At 29.1% G+C, this 18,855-nt stretch overlaps 1 long non-coding RNA gene across 1 annotated transcript; it reads right to left on the bottom strand.

Annotated features, from left to right (window-relative positions):
• Nucleotides 1-12,259: 12,259 nt before the first annotated feature.
• Nucleotides 12,260-13,953, bottom strand: LOC111620753. Its single transcript, XR_002755959.1, has 3 exons — nt 13,723-13,953; nt 12,593-13,634; nt 12,260-12,521 (listed from the first exon to the last, which is right to left on the bottom strand). It is a non-coding gene; the product is annotated as an uncharacterized LOC111620753 (long non-coding RNA).
• Between the last annotated feature and the right edge of the window lie 4,902 nt (nt 13,954-18,855).

Here is an 18,855-nt window from a genome sequence, read left to right as displayed (position 1 = left end):
TTGCCGATCTTGCCCCTATACCCGGGGCAACTTCGTCAATTTCTCTCTTCTTGTAAAGTTGTAATTATTTTAATTATTTTTATTTCCAAACTGATTTTAACCAGTTCTATAGTAAGGTAACATTCCAATAGACAATATGCAAAGCTTTTTTTTCAGTTTACAGCAGTATTTATTACACAAAATTTAAGTAAAGCTTAACATGCCGATCTTGCCCCGATCTCCCCTATATTTCCATGTGTCATGTGAAAGCTCACGTTGTATTGCATAAAATGAATTCAGCAAGATTATGAATATGATTTATTTATTGTTGGGCTGCAATTTGAAAAAAATTGTAGACCCATAAATCTTCACTGCCATCCGTCTGTCTTTCCTTAATCTCGAGAACGAAATTAGATAGATGAAATCCGACAAAAACATAAAATATGGCCATTGTTAGGAGGTTATTTTATATACAGTTTTGTTCGTAACAAAGTTTTTGAATGGTCGTTTTTTACAGGTGACCGTTGTTGGAAGGTGGCCGTTATTTGAGGTTCGACCGTAAAAGAAATATGTTAAAAAATTATATAAAACTTATATTTATTACGTAAATTTACTTAAAAAATTTATTTATATTGTATTTTATAGGACAAAATTACATGTATTTTATATTAGGTATTTAAAATATTTAAAAAAATAATTATAGAAGATTTAAATTATAAAAGACATTAATATCACTGCCGGATTTTCCATTAATAAACATAGAGGCCTATATTACGTGTATTATATAAATTGGTGTACTATATTTTGCTGTCTTTAAATAGTTTATAAAAATACCTCTATGAAAAAACACATATGCTTACGTAATACAGTCTCACGTGTAAAAAAAAAATAAAATATCTGACTAGAAATATATCATTTGTTATAAATACAATTTATGAATAATTTTTCAAGAATATAATTAATGAATGGATGTTTAGAGCTCTCTATAGAAAGAACTATTAGGCAAATCTCAACTAAATTTGATACATATACTGTATAAAGTTTTGCAGTTTGGATTTTCGAGAAAATTTACTTCAAAATTCAGTCACCAGGGTGAAATTTGACGCTAATGTCCAGTAACATGAACATTACGTACATTTTCTAACGAAACAAAGTGCAATAATTTTATTTCAATTACAGATGTGCCGAGTTGGCATTGTTATTGCATTAAGAGGATATCAGCGCCTAATTTCACCACAACGGTTGAATTTTGAAGTAAAATTTTTTTTCGAAAAACACTCTAAATAACAAATGAATTAATTTAAATTTGGCCTAGATTTTTTCCCTTCTCTAAGGAGTCTTGAACACCTACACTTTAATTATGATCACTCTTTTAAAAGGTTATAGATTTTAATGTTAGATTAAAATGCAAAGCATTAATCTCCCATAAATCAAGCAAAATAAATGAAGAAAGTGTGAATTGTTATCTTCTAATCGAAATATTTTTATAGCAGACTTAATTATTTACAAAACAATTATCAAATGTAATATAAAGTAATTAGTTATAAATGATTTTGATAATATCAAAAGAATTGAAATAATTGTAATACTATAAAAAGAATCAATTATTATAAATCATTTCAATTAAAAGAAGTTATTTCTACCAAAATATCTTAAGATTTATGTTGTTTAAGTATTTTAAAAGTCTTTTAATCAGTGGTCTTTATTCAGAAGTGTCAATTAAAATGAGAATTATTACATTGTCTAAGGGAATTTGCGATTTTCATTTGATAAATTTTAAGTACTAGAAGTGTAGATGACATAAGAGGTATATTTTATAGGAATAAAATTTTGTTGAAGGAAAAAATAAGGGTGTGGTCCCGAAAATAAATTTGATTTACGAGGCTTCAGTACTATAATTATACAATGGTAAACAGTTTTATCTGCAACGTGCTACCGAAATACGAAAAACAAGGTTCAAAATATCTGTCTTAAAATTTTCCGATAAGCAATGAGGAAAATTCAAGTTCAATATTATATAATAAATTAGAAAAAAAACAAAGAATTTCTAAAACTAAAAAGAAAGGCATAGATTTAAATCAAAGTGAAAAATCACATTGGCCTGTACAGAACAAAGAAAGAAATTTCATTTTATTCTTTATTTATTTATTTTTTGGTCTATATTTCAGCCATAAAATACTAAGATAGATTATTTTCTTTAAAAAATGTTTTTTCTAAAAAACATTCTTCAAATTTGAGATCTTATGACATAATATAGAAAGGAACGCCTTAAAATATAATAAAGAATAAACTAAAGCGTGTGAAAATTTTGCTTACATTTAGAGATTTTTGCTTGATGCTATTATTAATGAAATAAAAAAAGAGGTTTTAATGTCTTGAAGCAAATGCATTTTATATCTTTTGGTAAAGTGTTAATGTAATTAATTAATATATTATTTTGTTATTTATAATTATTCGATATCACTTTATATTAATACAAAATCTTTGCAGATCGCTCGCGTGTTGCATTAGCACATCTCGTCAATCCAATACAATAACAACTGAAATATTAAATAATTCAAGGGGAGAGTACCTCCCGGTAGAACTTTTATGGGAAACTAACCGCTACTGACAGGCTAGAAAAGTAAAGAAAACAAGGAAATTCCACATGATCAGCTCATTAATGAGGCGTGAAACCACGNTTTTTTTTTTCTTCTAAAACCCTGAAGGAAAGGAGTAGTAAAATTATATATAGAAGTAGCATATATCGGTCGATGTATTTTTATATTCAAAGACTTAAACTAATGCGAATTATTTAAAAATAATGAAGAATTTTTAGTATCATGTGGTTTTAATTTTAAACTAAAAATATTTTTAATAAATCTAACATTAACCTCTTAATATAACATAATTTATTGATTTTTCCTTCCTAATTTAAAGATATTATTTACATTATTACCCTGTATTTATTTTGTTTTGTTTTTTTTATATTGTTATTAATGGTTAAATAGAATTGTTTCCAGTAGCCTAATTACAACTTTTAAAGCCTGTTTTCTGTATAAAAAGAAATTTCTGAAATTTGAAAACAATTGTTTAAAAACCATAATAAATTATTTAATCGGAAATTAAATAAATAATAAGGACCTAATTTAAATCTGACACGAAAATAACAATAGGAAATCCGGATAATTAATTGAATATAATTTTAAATGTTTCTGATCGATATCTAGAAGATAAGTAAAAAATTATCAATTATCTTATTCGAATTTATTTCGATTGTTTTATGATTTAATATTAGAATTCACATCGGTTAAATTCTAATTAAAGTTTACACTTTCTAAAATAATTTTATACACTTGTTCCACTATACTTTTTATATATTGGGGTATTATATATAAATATATTACTATATTTATATATTTATATAATCATTTGTGTAGATCTATAACAAATTAATTACCCTTTAAGCTTACAAATCAGATAGGGTGGCCTAAAAGTCAGTATACCTTACGCTATTTACAAAAAAAAAAATTCAACAATAAAGTATTTGAATATAAAACAAAGAATTTGGTGTCTATAAAGGTTAACTGATTTTTGGGCTACCTTACTAATTTAATAGATATTTTTATATTTAAAGATTTAATTACGAAATTTAAACACGTTCCACCATTTTATATAAAGATCTTGATAAACCTGATAATAATATAATAATAAATAAATAAATAAGTGGAAAAAAAAATCTAGTAGAACATATTTTAAATAGAAAATGATATATCCTAAAGTCATATGTGAATAAATAAAAATATCAAGTTAATGTAAAAATAAATACTAAAGCCGCTTAAATAAAACGTTACTTGGAAATTATTTTTAACACGCAAATTTTATTGAATAATTGAAAAAATAATAATAATAATAACAAGTGTAAGTTTCTTTTGTTAATTCCGTTCAATAAACTTCTTGTTCTTTACGAATGATTTACTTCTAATTTTTTCCTTTTTTTTTTCTTTCCTAGTAAAGTTCAATGTTATCTAATTATTACCTACCGAAAGGGAAAATTATATATATATATATTATTACTATATTACTGTACTTGAAATTTAAGACTCACCTCTCACTTTTTAAGAGATATTTTCAGGAAAAATTGGATAATAATTAGAAATAAAGCTGGAATTTAAGGCATATCTCGAGTTTAAAATTGGAAATATAAGGGAAAATCGTGTCTTAAATTAGTAACAATATGATTGATAATAATTTTAAATTAATGTGTAATTAATTTAGCAAATCGATGTATTTATAAATACGGAATTAAGTAAAAATACTATATTTTAAAACATATATTAAATAAATTCATTGTTTAATTAATTAATGAGCAAAATGTATGAGATGAAAATAGTTAAAATAATCTTTAGGTTGACAGTAAAATTTACCTTGTAGGTGTGACATTTCGGTGTTTACTGTTGTCGAAAGTATTCAGTAAAGGTGACTAAACTCACTAATGGTAAAATAATAACTTTACTTTCAAAAGTATCCTGATATGTCCTGGATTCCATTTCCGTTCCTCGCAATTGGAAGTAATTTATACCGAAACTATTTGATATTAAATCATCATAATAGTGTTAAAACTTCATTTTCTTTCATTTATTTTTTTATATTCTATCTTTATTTCTGTGTTAAAATTCAACTATGAATCGATGCAGAACTGTTTTCAAAGCCGTAGTCCTTTTTTTTTTCCTACACATGATTACCCTTACCCACAAATGTTCTCGGCACTAATAACAGAGAAAATCATTTTAATACGGTACAACCCATAAATACCTCAAAGACGACTTAAAAAGAAGTATAAAGCCATGTTACTAAATTTCGTTAGCATTATTAGATGAAATTTAAGCAAATATTCTTATGCGAAAAAATAAATTTAAACTGTAAGGACTGTAAGAACCATATTTAGTTATGGTCCTTATAGTTTAAATCTATTCTTTCAGATACGAATATTACAATTAAAGATGCATTTATAAACATTTTAAACTTATTTATTTAACTGTTAAACATATACGACTTTAAGTATTTTAATGGAGAAAGTCGATACTTGGTAGCTCAAAAGACCTAATAGCTGTCATCAAAATTGTTTCATAGCTGCGTAAATTGTTTACGGATGTAGTTGATGAAATAGTTTCAGTTGATTAATACTTAAAACATGATAATCCGGCTATATAAAATTTTATGACTTCCAGTTTTATACAGTAAAATAAATGCATAAAAATCTCTAGATTCTCTCTTTCTTTTCTTTTTTAAACAAAAGAAAAAATGCACTCAAATCAAATTCTAAAATAATTATTTTTAATCAAACAAACGAAATCCTTAATAATGAGGTATAAAATTCAGATTTTAAAACGTAAATTATAATTTATTATTTTTTAAATATCTGCATGAAAAAATAAACCTGTACTTCATTTTTATAATTCTCCAAAAAAGAAAAACGAAGTCGAAAAAAATTTGCTGCCAGAAAACATTTATCAGGAAGTAAATGTGAAGGTCAGGGGCGAAAACAGTTCAGTTATTAACAAGTATGAGGGATAATTTATGAGGCAAACATTCTTGAGTCAAAAGCAAACATTTCTATTTATTTTAAATTAATTATTAAAAATATTTTACAAATAAAGAAATTAATATCAGACCTATATCTTGAATTTATTTATTATAAATATGAAATTTGTTTTTCTATTAAAATATTTTTTTATTATTATTTATCAATACATCATAATCATAATAATCAACCAAACAAACATATTATATTTATAATTATTAAATTATGTCAATATTTTTATTAAGTTTATATACATTAATTGGTTTATAGAAGTAGGTAATGTGCTATAATTTTTTTTTTATTTGCTACAGATAATTAATTTTAAATTGACCCTATTGTTTGATCATTTAAGCAATTTTTAAACATAACAAATAAACTACTGTATGTTCTTTTTCCAATAATCTTTTTATATATTTCCGGGAGTGTGTATTAATATATCTATTTTCTATTTAGATATATTGGATAAACATAAATAGTTATCAGAATTTTTTTTTTAATTTTATTTTAAAAAGCCTATCTGAAAAATTGTTAAATGCCAAAAATGCAAGAGCTAAAGGCATAAATAATTAACTTTAAACTTATATTAGTGCTAAAAGATAATTACAGTACGGTTAGCTGTCGTCTTTACTACTTTAACTTCCAAATGTATTGATTCTAGTAAATTCAAGTTTGATTATTACAGAAATATTTAGAATTTGTAAGCAATCTTGAATGTATTTTTATAATATTAGTCAGTTTTTTACTCTTTCCTCCTTCGAGCACTGAGTGTATCTTTTTAATCACATCAATTATGGGTTCGGCTAGGCCCACAATAGGAGGCAGGGTGGTGAGAAACGTGGCACAACTTATCCCAGTAAACCACCAACAAAAAATTTATGAGGTTCCTGACTCGGATTATCTCATAACAACAGGCTGAGGACTTTACCATGTCACCCATCTATCTCTCTTTCAACGTAGGGGAGATCGGGGCAACTTCGGCATGCGGGGCAAGTTTGTCAAGCGCTTTTTTTAAAAAACAAATTAAAAGGAGACTTTGGTTATAGGTTAGGCAGTTGAGTTTTATTGGTGGCTTGTTGAGTGTAGTGTTTTTATTGTTCTCCAACAAGCGTAGTTGAATTATCAAGCAAATTTTCATTTTCGTTCAATTCCATATAATATTTTTTTTCCATTTATATTGAATTGGCAGGTTTTGTTATAATTCCATGATAACGAAAGTTACTTTTCCTGTTAGAAGGATGTAACTTCAACTTATTCACGTGGCCAGATCGTGGCTTGGCATTCTGTTCTCAGGGTTGTACTTAATGTTTCGAAATCATGACTAGCGGGGTAAGATCGGCAACATAAAGCCACATTAGAAGCAAAGGATAAAAATCAAACAGATGATAAATGAAAACATGTTTGCATTTGTTATTCATGTATATATGTCTTTGAACTTGCATTTCGTTGTAATAATATTAAATGGGTGTTGGATTTGTATTTCTTTGTTTTAATAGTGAATTCCAACTTATACATTGTTAATAACATAATTTTATATACGTGCCTATCTTGCCCCATTACTGTTGCCCCTATACCAGGGGCAACTTTAATAAAAATAATTAAAATAATTACAACTTTACAAAAAGAGAGAAGTTGCCGATCTTGCCCCTATACCCGGGGCAACTTCGTCAATTTCTCTCTTCTTGTAAAGTTGTAATTATTTTAATTATTTTTATTTCCAAACTGATTTTAACCAGTTCTATAGTAAGGTAACATTCCAATAGACAATATGCAAAGCTTTTTTTTCAGTTTACAGCAGTATTTATTACACAAAATTTAAGTAAAGCTTAACATGCCGATCTTGCCCCGATCTCCCCTATATTTCCATGTGTCATGTGAAAGCTCACGTTGTATTGCATAAAATGAATTCAGCAAGATTATGAATATGATTTATTTATTGTTGGGCTGCAATTTGAAAAAAATTGTAGACCCATAAATCTTCACTGCCATCCGTCTGTCTTTCCTTAATCTCGAGAACGAAATTAGATAGATGAAATCCGACAAAAACATAAAATATGGCCATTGTTAGGAGGTTATTTTATATACAGTTTTGTTCGTAACAAAGTTTTTGAATGGTCGTTTTTTACAGGTGACCGTTGTTGGAAGGTGGCCGTTATTTGAGGTTCGACCGTAAAAGAAATATGTTAAAAAATTATATAAAACTTATATTTATTACGTAAATTTACTTAAAAAATTTATTTATATTGTATTTTATAGGACAAAATTACATGTATTTTATATTAGGTATTTAAAATATTTAAAAAAATAATTATAGAAGATTTAAATTATAAAAGACATTAATATCACTGCCGGATTTTCCATTAATAAACATAGAGGCCTATATTACGTGTATTATATAAATTGGTGTACTATATTTTGCTGTCTTTAAATAGTTTATAAAAATACCTCTATGAAAAAACACATATGCTTACGTAATACAGTCTCACGTGTAAAAAAAAAATAAAATATCTGACTAGAAATATATCATTTGTTATAAATACAATTTATGAATAATTTTTCAAGAATATAATTAATGAATGGATGTTTAGAGCTCTCTATAGAAAGAACTATTAGGCAAATCTCAACTAAATTTGATACATATACTGTATAAAGTTTTGCAGTTTGGATTTTCGAGAAAATTTACTTCAAAATTCAGTCACCAGGGTGAAATTTGACGCTAATGTCCAGTAACATGAACATTACGTACATTTTCTAACGAAACAAAGTGCAATAATTTTATTTCAATTACAGATGTGCCGAGTTGGCATTGTTATTGCATTAAGAGGATATCAGCGCCTAATTTCACCACAACGGTTGAATTTTGAAGTAAAATTTTTTTTCGAAAAACACTCTAAATAACAAATGAATTAATTTAAATTTGGCCTAGATTTTTTCCCTTCTCTAAGGAGTCTTGAACACCTACACTTTAATTATGATCACTCTTTTAAAAGGTTATAGATTTTAATGTTAGATTAAAATGCAAAGCATTAATCTCCCATAAATCAAGCAAAATAAATGAAGAAAGTGTGAATTGTTATCTTCTAATCGAAATATTTTTATAGCAGACTTAATTATTTACAAAACAATTATCAAATGTAATATAAAGTAATTAGTTATAAATGATTTTGATAATATCAAAAGAATTGAAATAATTGTAATACTATAAAAAGAATCAATTATTATAAATCATTTCAATTAAAAGAAGTTATTTCTACCAAAATATCTTAAGATTTATGTTGTTTAAGTATTTTAAAAGTCTTTTAATCAGTGGTCTTTATTCAGAAGTGTCAATTAAAATGAGAATTATTACATTGTCTAAGGGAATTTGCGATTTTCATTTGATAAATTTTAAGTACTAGAAGTGTAGATGACATAAGAGGTATATTTTATAGGAATAAAATTTTGTTGAAGGAAAAAATAAGGGTGTGGTCCCGAAAATAAATTTGATTTACGAGGCTTCAGTACTATAATTATACAATGGTAAACAGTTTTATCTGCAACGTGCTACCGAAATACGAAAAACAAGGTTCAAAATATCTGTCTTAAAATTTTCCGATAAGCAATGAGGAAAATTCAAGTTCAATATTATATAATAAATTAGAAAAAAAACAAAGAATTTCTAAAACTAAAAAGAAAGGCATAGATTTAAATCAAAGTGAAAAATCACATTGGCCTGTACAGAACAAAGAAAGAAATTTCATTTTATTCTTTATTTATTTATTTTTTGGTCTATATTTCAGCCATAAAATACTAAGATAGATTATTTTCTTTAAAAAATGTTTTTTCTAAAAAACATTCTTCAAATTTGAGATCTTATGACAAAATATAGAAAGAAACGCCTTAAAATATAATAAAGAATAAACTAAAGCGTGTGAAAATTTTGCTTACATTTAGAGATTTTTGCTTGATGCTATTATTAATGAAATAAAAAAAGAGGTTTTAATGTCTTGAAGCAAATGCATTTTATATCTTTTGGTAAAGTGTTAATGTAATTAATTAATATATTATTTTGTTATTTATAATTATTCGATATCACTTTATATTAATACAAAATCTTTGCAGATCGCTCGCGTGTTGCATTAGCACATCTCGTCAATCCAATACAATAACAACTGAAATATTAAATAATTCAAGGGGAGAGTACCTCCCGGTAGAACTTTTATGGGAAACTAACCGCTACTGACAGGCTAGAAAAGTAAAGAAAACAAGGAAATTCCACATGATCAGCTCATTAATGAGGCGTGAAACCACGACCAATGTGCAAGGTGCAATTCATTCCATCACTATAGACTTTTGTAAATAGTAATAAATAAATAAAATAATTAATTTATCAATAATTTACGGGAAAAACAAAGACAACGGTTAATCGAGACGTTAGCCCGAAATTAACTGCTCATCACTCATACAAAACGGATTATATTCATCTGTTTATCTGTCTATACGTAAACTTCAAATAATTAATTAAAATTAATTTTATCACATTTCTCTTTATGATATATTTATTAAAGATGTGAGTATTCAGTAATGTACTTAGAGTTTATGAGCGGAATAGAGTCATTTCCTCTCAACTTTGATGAGGACAATTACTGAATTTTGAGCTGAAATGCATAGGCCTACATTTCTTACAGCCTAAATAATCAATTGTAATTAACTACAGATCTTTAGTGTAAGTTTTATCTATGAGCTTCTGGGATAAGTAATCATAATCCTCGCCTCCCCAATCTTTACGTCGTGCCTCAAAGGAATGAGCTCTATCACTCCCCATGTTGGGGTTATGTTCAAATAAAATCTAATTTTGTATTAAAATGAATATAAACAACGAAAAAATAAATAAATTTATGAACATTTTTAAAAAAAACTTAAATTTCATCCAATTTAATGTTAAGCTGAATTGCAATAAGTAGGTTAAACAATGTAAGTTTGCAGTGCCATCTCTAGTTGATATTCGAAAATATTTTTCTCATTCCTCAATAAAGAGATCTTATAAGTGTTATAAGCTATTTTGACTATGGGAATTCCTTTATTCCTCGGCAATACATATGTATTACATTAGTATTTATATGATTAGTATTTAAACTACTATCTCATCATCCCGTAACGCTGTGGCATATGGTATGTGTTACAGGAGATTTATCAAATATGGAACCTTTCTATAAAGAAAATAAACAAAATGTTTATAAGGTTCTGAAAAAATGTTCAATAGAAAATATCAGTTAGTTAGTTTTGACATATGTTATTTGATTTAGTAAATTTATACAGGTTAGAAAAATTGTATGTCATTTACTTATTCAAATCTACAAAAGAAAAGTAAGAATATTTGCCATTCATAATTAGGAATATCGTATTATTGTAATTGTATTATTACAGAGATAAGAACTGGGAAACGATACTTTCTTATAAATGTCCCATGAAATTATAAAAGTCACATGATAAAACTTAATTAAGAAAAACAAAGCTGGCAATAGCTTTTGTATGACTTTTCCAGCACACTAAAAGGCTTTAAGCCTTACTTTTGGTAGGGGTGTTTAAAACTTGTAAAGTCAATAATATTTGTTTTAATTACCTAAAAACTCATATGAGTTCATTTTCAACGTCTCACCACACTCTAGATACGAGCTTCTATTGCCTGTACCTCCCTCTTGACTTGCAATCTTCAGTGTGTAAAAGCACCAATGTCTCATAAATAGAAGTATTCCAGCCAAATTTTAAAATTATAAGTCAAAGGGGTTATGAAATATAACGCAAAATACAGATCAAAACACGAAACACGCACATCATATACAGAATTTTGTTATCTTCTTTTCAATGTCTCTAAAGGTAAAACATCTTCCGAACGTATTGTTGAAAATAGAACTTCACGCATTACTGCTGTAAAAACATGAAAGTCCTAACAGAAGAAATGTATGACTACATGAATAAATTTTCCGACATTAACATCTCAGCAAAAATAAAAAGCCGATAATTAACTACGTGCAAATAGAAAAGATATCAGCAGTTAAACCTCTTCATATAGAAACAAGTGTATGCAGCATTGCTGTATCTACAACCACTTCGTACCAACTTTTGTCAGTCTGCACGTCGTTTTCACCGGCATTTCTGATGTAAATGAGCCTTGCGTTCATTCAAATTTATTGACAAATTTAAATTTGGGAGAATATCGAGACATCAAAATAAAATTGAGACACGTATCATTTTACTGTGAAATATTATATATTACAATTAACAAAAAAAAACTATGATATAATTTTACATTTTAGTTACAACCCTCTGTGGATGTGAATGAAATTATACAGGCAGAACATCTGCACAAGAAAAAGTCTGAAATGAGCGAAACAAATTCGTCGAAAAGTGATTGTTTATCAAAATTTACTTCTGAATCTGTTCTTTTTAACAGTAGTTCCAACAAATGGCATTCCACGTATTCCTTCTCAAACGACAACTCAATTTATTTACAACTAGACGAGAAAAGTGAAAACAAATACATTGATAAATGTAATCTATATACTGTTTAATTAGAAGATGCTGTCAAAATTAGCGAATTACCAGTCAAGTTCCAAAATTTTTATTCTCTTAAATGTAAGTTTTAATGAGATCCACATCAAAATTTCTTAGACATCGCTTTTTATGGAAAAAATTTTGTTTCTTGATCGATGCAAATTGTGATTACAACAGCCCCTTCGGCCGCCAATTTAAAGCTTTTAGTCTTTAAAATTGGCGTTTCCACTTTCCGGGACGAGGACCCAGGGGTTGGATTTGTGGGAAGCGAGTGTTCGGGTTGTTTCATTGTGTCGAATTACAGAGAACCAGGCGCTTGACGTGTAAGTGCGTGAGTGCGAGAATTCGAGTAAAGATTAAACGGTGTATATACCTTCATGTACAATGATGTTATGTCCGTGTGTGTGTGTATATATTTGTGTGATGTCCAAGAACATCTTCGGCATGTCTAGAAACAGAAAAACAGTAAATTACGATACGAGAATAAGATGTGTGAAAAAATTAAACTAGAGTTCTTACTATCGGAAATTTCGGAAAATATTCACTTGTATGATGAATGGCCAAGTCATCCTCTTCGTGGTAAACTTGGGGAGGGAGATTCTCCCTCCCAAATGTTCCTACAAAACACAAAGACAGTGAGAAAGCGAGAAGTTCATTCATTTATTATCTAAGGTCAACATAACTACCTTTATCAGACAATCTTTTTTCCCGAACAGTGTCATGAGAAGAGCAAAGGACTTAACCTAGCCTAACCTAACCTAACCGAAAGCTCAATCCTCATAATGCCTGTTTAGGAAGAAAGGTCGGCCGAATGTCGCGTCCGGTGAAAAAAAACCCGATTGTGTCACGTCTGCGTCGTCACAATCGGGAGTCAAATCCGTCGTCGTCGACCGAGTGTCACGTTCGGCAGACAAGTCCGTGGGGTCGCATCCTGGTAAGAGACGGTCATGTCCGGGAAAAGGTGTCGAGTCCGGGTGAAAAGTGTCGAATCCGGTAAGAATGTCCCATCCGAGTGAAGAAGGACGAATTGGGAAAAATCGAAGAGGATCACCGCTTAGGCCAAAGGAACCGCAGCCACCCTCAGCAACAGAACCGCAGACACCACGGTCCCTCGACTCCGACGGCACTCTCCTCCGATTCCTCCCCGTTCGGACTTCCGGAAAGCGATGGCATCCCCGTCACGGACAAAGAGGCAGAACTCCCGACAAGAGGGAGCGATATCGTACTCCAAGAAGAAGACTCGGACGAGACATCACTCCCTACATCTTCCACAACAAGGCCTGTGGCCGACTGACCCCTGACGACCTTGGCCAAGTGGAATGGACTCAGAACTCTCCCGCCTCCGGGAGAGTGCCACACCACACGCACTCGGGGAAGGTCGTTACCACCCGCTGCCTCTCGCTCGACGGTCTCAAACGACGCCATACTAATCGATTCGGCAGAGACGCAGTCGAGCCCCGGGTCCTCGAACGTCTCGTCAGAGCCGTCCGAGGAACTCCCTTCCTCCGGCGCCACCGCGTTCCTCCGTCGGAATCTCCTCCGGAGCCACTCCATCTCCATTCTGTAAAAAAGAAAATTTGCAATTAGTTGAGTGAAAAGAAAAGCTTACATTTAACCTTATATTCTTCGGAGAAAAGAAAAATTCTCACCGCAGTTCCCTTTTTAATTAAATTTAAAAGATTCTAATCGAAAACGAAAACGGCCGATCATCGAACGATGGGCCGAGATGTCTTCTGGGACCGATTCTCTAAGTAATATTATATAAATTCTTACGTCTAGGGTCAATATGGACTAAGATTTACCTAAAGAATCTTTAATCTTCTTTCGAAAAGTCCGCAAACAGCAAAAAAAAAAAAGCACACAATTCACGAGCGAAAGAAAAGCACGTCCAACCGGAACTAGAAACACAATCGAACTGCGAATCGNAATAATATTTTTATAAGATTTCAGGAAGAAAAACTAAATTCTTCTATTTATCGATAGAAAATATTAAAAAATTCATTAAGAATTAGAAAATTTACATCAGAATTTTTTTTTTAATTTTATTTTAAAAAGCCTATCTGAAAAATTGTTAAATGCCAAAAATGCAAGAGCTAAAGGCATAAATAATTAACTTTAAACTTATATTAGTGCTAAAAGATAATTACAGTACGGTTAGCTGTCGTCTTTACTACTTTAACTTCCAAATGTATTGATTCTAGTAAATTCAAGTTTGATTATTACAGAAATATTTAGAATTTGTAAGCAATCTTGAATGTATTTTTATAATATTAGTCAGTTTTTTACTCTTTCCTCCTTCGAGCACTGAGTGTATCTTTTTAATCACATCAATTATGGGTTCGGCTAGGCCCACAATAGGAGGCAGGGTGGTGAGAAACGTGGCACAACTTATCCCAGTAAACCACCAACAAAAAATTTATGAGGTTCCTGACTCGGATTATCTCATAACAACAGGCTGAGGACTTTACCATGTCACCCATCTATCTCTCTTTCAACGTAGGGGAGATCGGGGCAACTTCGGCATGCGGGGCAAGTTTGTCAAGCGCTTTTTTTAAAAAACAAATTAAAAGGAGACTTTGGTTATAGGTTAGGCAGTTGAGTTTTATTGGTGGCTTGTTGAGTGTAGTGTTTTTATTGTTCTCCAACAAGCGTAGTTGAATTATCAAGCAAATTTTCATTTTCGTTCAATTCCATATAATATTTTTTTTCCATTTATATTGAATTGGCAGGTTTTGTTATAATTCCATGATAACGAAAGTTACTTTTCCTGTTAGAAGGATGTAACTTCAACTTATTCACGTGGCCAGATCGTGGCTTGGCATTCTGTTCTCAGGGTTGTACTTAATGTTTCGAAATCATGACTAGCGGGGTAAGATCGGCAACATAAAGCCACATTAGAAGCAAAGGATAAAAATCAAACAGATGATAAATGAAAACATGTTTGCATTTGTTATTCATGTATATATGTCTTTGAACTTGCATTTCGTTGTAATAATATTAAATGGGTGTTGGATTTGTATTTCTTTGTTTTAATAGTGAATTCCAACTTATACATTGTTAATAACATAATTTTATATACGTGCCTATCTTGCCCCATTACTGTTGCCCCTATACCAGGGGCAACTTTAATAAAAATAATTAAAATAATTACAACTTTACAAAAAGAGAGAAGTTGCCGATCTTGCCCCTATACCCGGGGCAACTTCGTCAATTTCTCTCTTCTTGTAAAGTTGTAATTATTTTAATTATTTTTATTTCCAAACTGATTTTAACCAGTTCTATAGTAAGGTAACATTCCAATAGACAATATGCAAAGCTTTTTTTTCAGTTTACAGCAGTATTTATTACACAAAATTTAAGTAAAGCTTAACATGCCGATCTTGCCCCGATCTCCCCTATATTTCCATGTGTCATGTGAAAGCTCACGTTGTATTGCATAAAATGAATTCAGCAAGATTATGAATATGATTTATTTATTGTTGGGCTGCAATTTGAAAAAAATTGTAGACCCATAAATCTTCACTGCCATCCGTCTGTCTTTCCTTAATCTCGAGAACGAAATTAGATAGATGAAATCCGACAAAAACATAAAATATGGCCATTGTTAGGAGGTTATTTTATATACAGTTTTGTTCGTAACAAAGTTTTTGAATGGTCGTTTTTTACAGGTGACCGTTGTTGGAAGGTGGCCGTTATTTGAGGTTCGACCGTAAAAGAAATATGTTAAAAAATTATATAAAACTTATATTTATTACGTAAATTTACTTAAAAAATTTATTTATATTGTATTTTATAGGACAAAATTACATGTATTTTATATTAGGTATTTAAAATATTTAAAAAAATAATTATAGAAGATTTAAATTATAAAAGACATTAATATCACTGCCGGATTTTCCATTAATAAACATAGAGGCCTATATTACGTGTATTATATAAATTGGTGTACTATATTTTGCTGTCTTTAAATAGTTTATAAAAATACCTCTATGAAAAAACACATATGCTTACGTAATACAGTCTCACGTGTAAAAAAAAAATAAAATATCTGACTAGAAATATATCATTTGTTATAAATACAATTTATGAATAATTTTTCAAGAATATAATTAATGAATGGATGTTTAGAGCTCTCTATAGAAAGAACTATTAGGCAAATCTCAACTAAATTTGATACATATACTGTATAAAGTTTTGCAGTTTGGATTTTCGAGAAAATTTACTTCAAAATTCAGTCACCAGGGTGAAATTTGACGCTAATGTCCAGTAACATGAACATTACGTACATTTTCTAACGAAACAAAGTGCAATAATTTTATTTCAATTACAGATGTGCCGAGTTGGCATTGTTATTGCATTAAGAGGATATCAGCGCCTAATTTCACCACAACGGTTGAATTTTGAAGTAAAATTTTTTTTCGAAAAACACTCTAAATAACAAATGAATTAATTTAAATTTGGCCTAGATTTTTTCCCTTCTCTAAGGAGTCTTGAACACCTACACTTTAATTATGATCACTCTTTTAAAAGGTTATAGATTTTAATGTTAGATTAAAATGCAAAGCATTAATCTCCCATAAATCAAGCAAAATAAATGAAGAAAGTGTGAATTGTTATCTTCTAATCGAAATATTTTTATAGCAGACTTAATTATTTACAAAACAATTATCAAATGTAATATAAAGTAATTAGTTATAAATGATTTTGATAATATCAAAAGAATTGAAATAATTGTAATACTATAAAAAGAATCAATTATTATAAATCATTTCAATTAAAAGAAGTTATTTCTACCAAAATATCTTAAGATTTATGTTGTTTAAGTATTTTAAAAGTCTTTTAATCAGTGGTCTTTATTCAGAAGTGTCAATTAAAATGAGAATTATTACATTGTCTAAGGGAATTTGCGATTTTCATTTGATAAATTTTAAGTACTAGAAGTGTAGATGACATAAGAGGTATATTTTATAGGAATAAAATTTTGTTGAAGGAAAAAATAAGGGTGTGGTCCCGAAAATAAATTTGATTTACGAGGCTTCAGTACTATAATTATACAATGGTAAACAGTTTTATCTGCAACGTGCTACCGAAATACGAAAAACAAGGTTCAAAATATCTGTCTTAAAATTTTCCGATAAGCAATGAGGAAAATTCAAGTTCAATATTATATAATAAATTAGAAAAAAAACAAAGAATTTCTAAAACTAAAAAGAAAGGCATAGATTTAAATCAAAGTGAAAAATCACATTGGCCTGTACAGAACAAAGAAAGAAATTTCATTTTATTCTTTATTTATTTATTTTTTGGTCTATATTTCAGCCATAAAATACTAAGATAGATTATTTTCTTTAAAAAATGTTTTTTCTAAAAAACATTCTTCAAATTTGAGATCTTATGACAAAATATAGAAAGAAACGCCTTAAAATATAATAAAGAATAAACTAAAGCGTGTGAAAATTTTGCTTACATTTAGAGATTTTTGCTTGATGCTATTATTAATGAAATAAAAAAAGAGGTTTTAATGTCTTGAAGCAAATGCATTTTATATCTTTTGGTAAAGTGTTAATGTAATTAATTAATATATTATTTTGTTATTTATAATTATTCGATATCACTTTATATTAATACAAAATCTTTGCAGATCGCTCGCGTGTTGCATTAGCACATCTCGTCAATCCAATACAATAACAACTGAAATATTAAATAATTCAAGGGGAGAGTACCTCCCGGTAGAACTTTTATGGGAAACTAACCGCTACTGACAGGCTAGAAAAGTAAAGAAAACAAGGAAATTCCACATGATCAGCTCATTAATGAGGCGTGAAACCACGACCAATGTGCAAGGTGCAATTCATTCCATCACTATAGACTTTTGTAAATAGTAATAAATAAATAAAATAATTTAATTTATCAATAATTTACGGGAAAAACAAAGACAACGGTTAATCGAGACGTTAGCCCGAAATTAACTGCTCATCACTCATACAAAACGGATTATATTCATCTGTTTATCTGTCTATACGTAAACTTCAAATAATTAATTAAAATTAATTTTATCACATTTCTCTTTATGGTATATTTATTAAAGATGTGAGTATTCAGTAATGTACTTAGAGTTTATGAGCGGAATAGAGTCATTTCCTCTCAACTTTGATGAGGACAATTACTGAATTTTGAGCTGAAATGCATAGGCCTACATTTCTCACAGCCTAAATAATCAATTGTAATTAACTACAGATCTTTAGTGTAAGTTTTATCTATGAGCTTCTGGGATAAGTAATCATAATCCTCGCCTCCCCAATCTTTACGTCGTGCCTCAAAGGAATGAGCTCTATCACTCCCCATGTTGGGGTTATGTTCAAATAAAATCTAATTTTGTATTAAAATGAATATAAACAACGAAAAAATAAATAAATTTATGAACATTTTAAAAAAAAAACTTAAATTTCATCCAATTTAATGTTAAGCTGAATTGCAATAAGTAGGTTAAACAATGTAAGTTTGCAGTGCCATCTCTAGTTGATATTCGAAAATATTTTTCTCATTCCTCAATAAAGAGATCTTATAAGTGTTATAAGCTATTTTGACTATGGGAATTCCTTTATTCCTCGGCAATACATATGTATTACATTAGTATTTATATGATTAGTATTTAAACTACTATCTCATCATCCCGTAACGCTGTGGCATATGGTATGTGTTACAGGAGATTTATCAAATATGGAACCTTTCTATAAAGAAAATAAACAAAATGTTTATAAGGTTCTGAAAAAATGTTCAAT

The sequence above is a fragment of the Centruroides sculpturatus genome, unplaced genomic scaffold, assembly GCF_000671375.1.
Source record: "Centruroides sculpturatus isolate CEXI.00-Female unplaced genomic scaffold, Cexi_2.0 scaffold204, whole genome shotgun sequence".
NCBI lineage: Eukaryota > Metazoa > Arthropoda > Arachnida > Scorpiones > Buthidae > Centruroides > Centruroides sculpturatus.
This window is presented reverse-complemented; position numbering and strand designations above follow the sequence as displayed.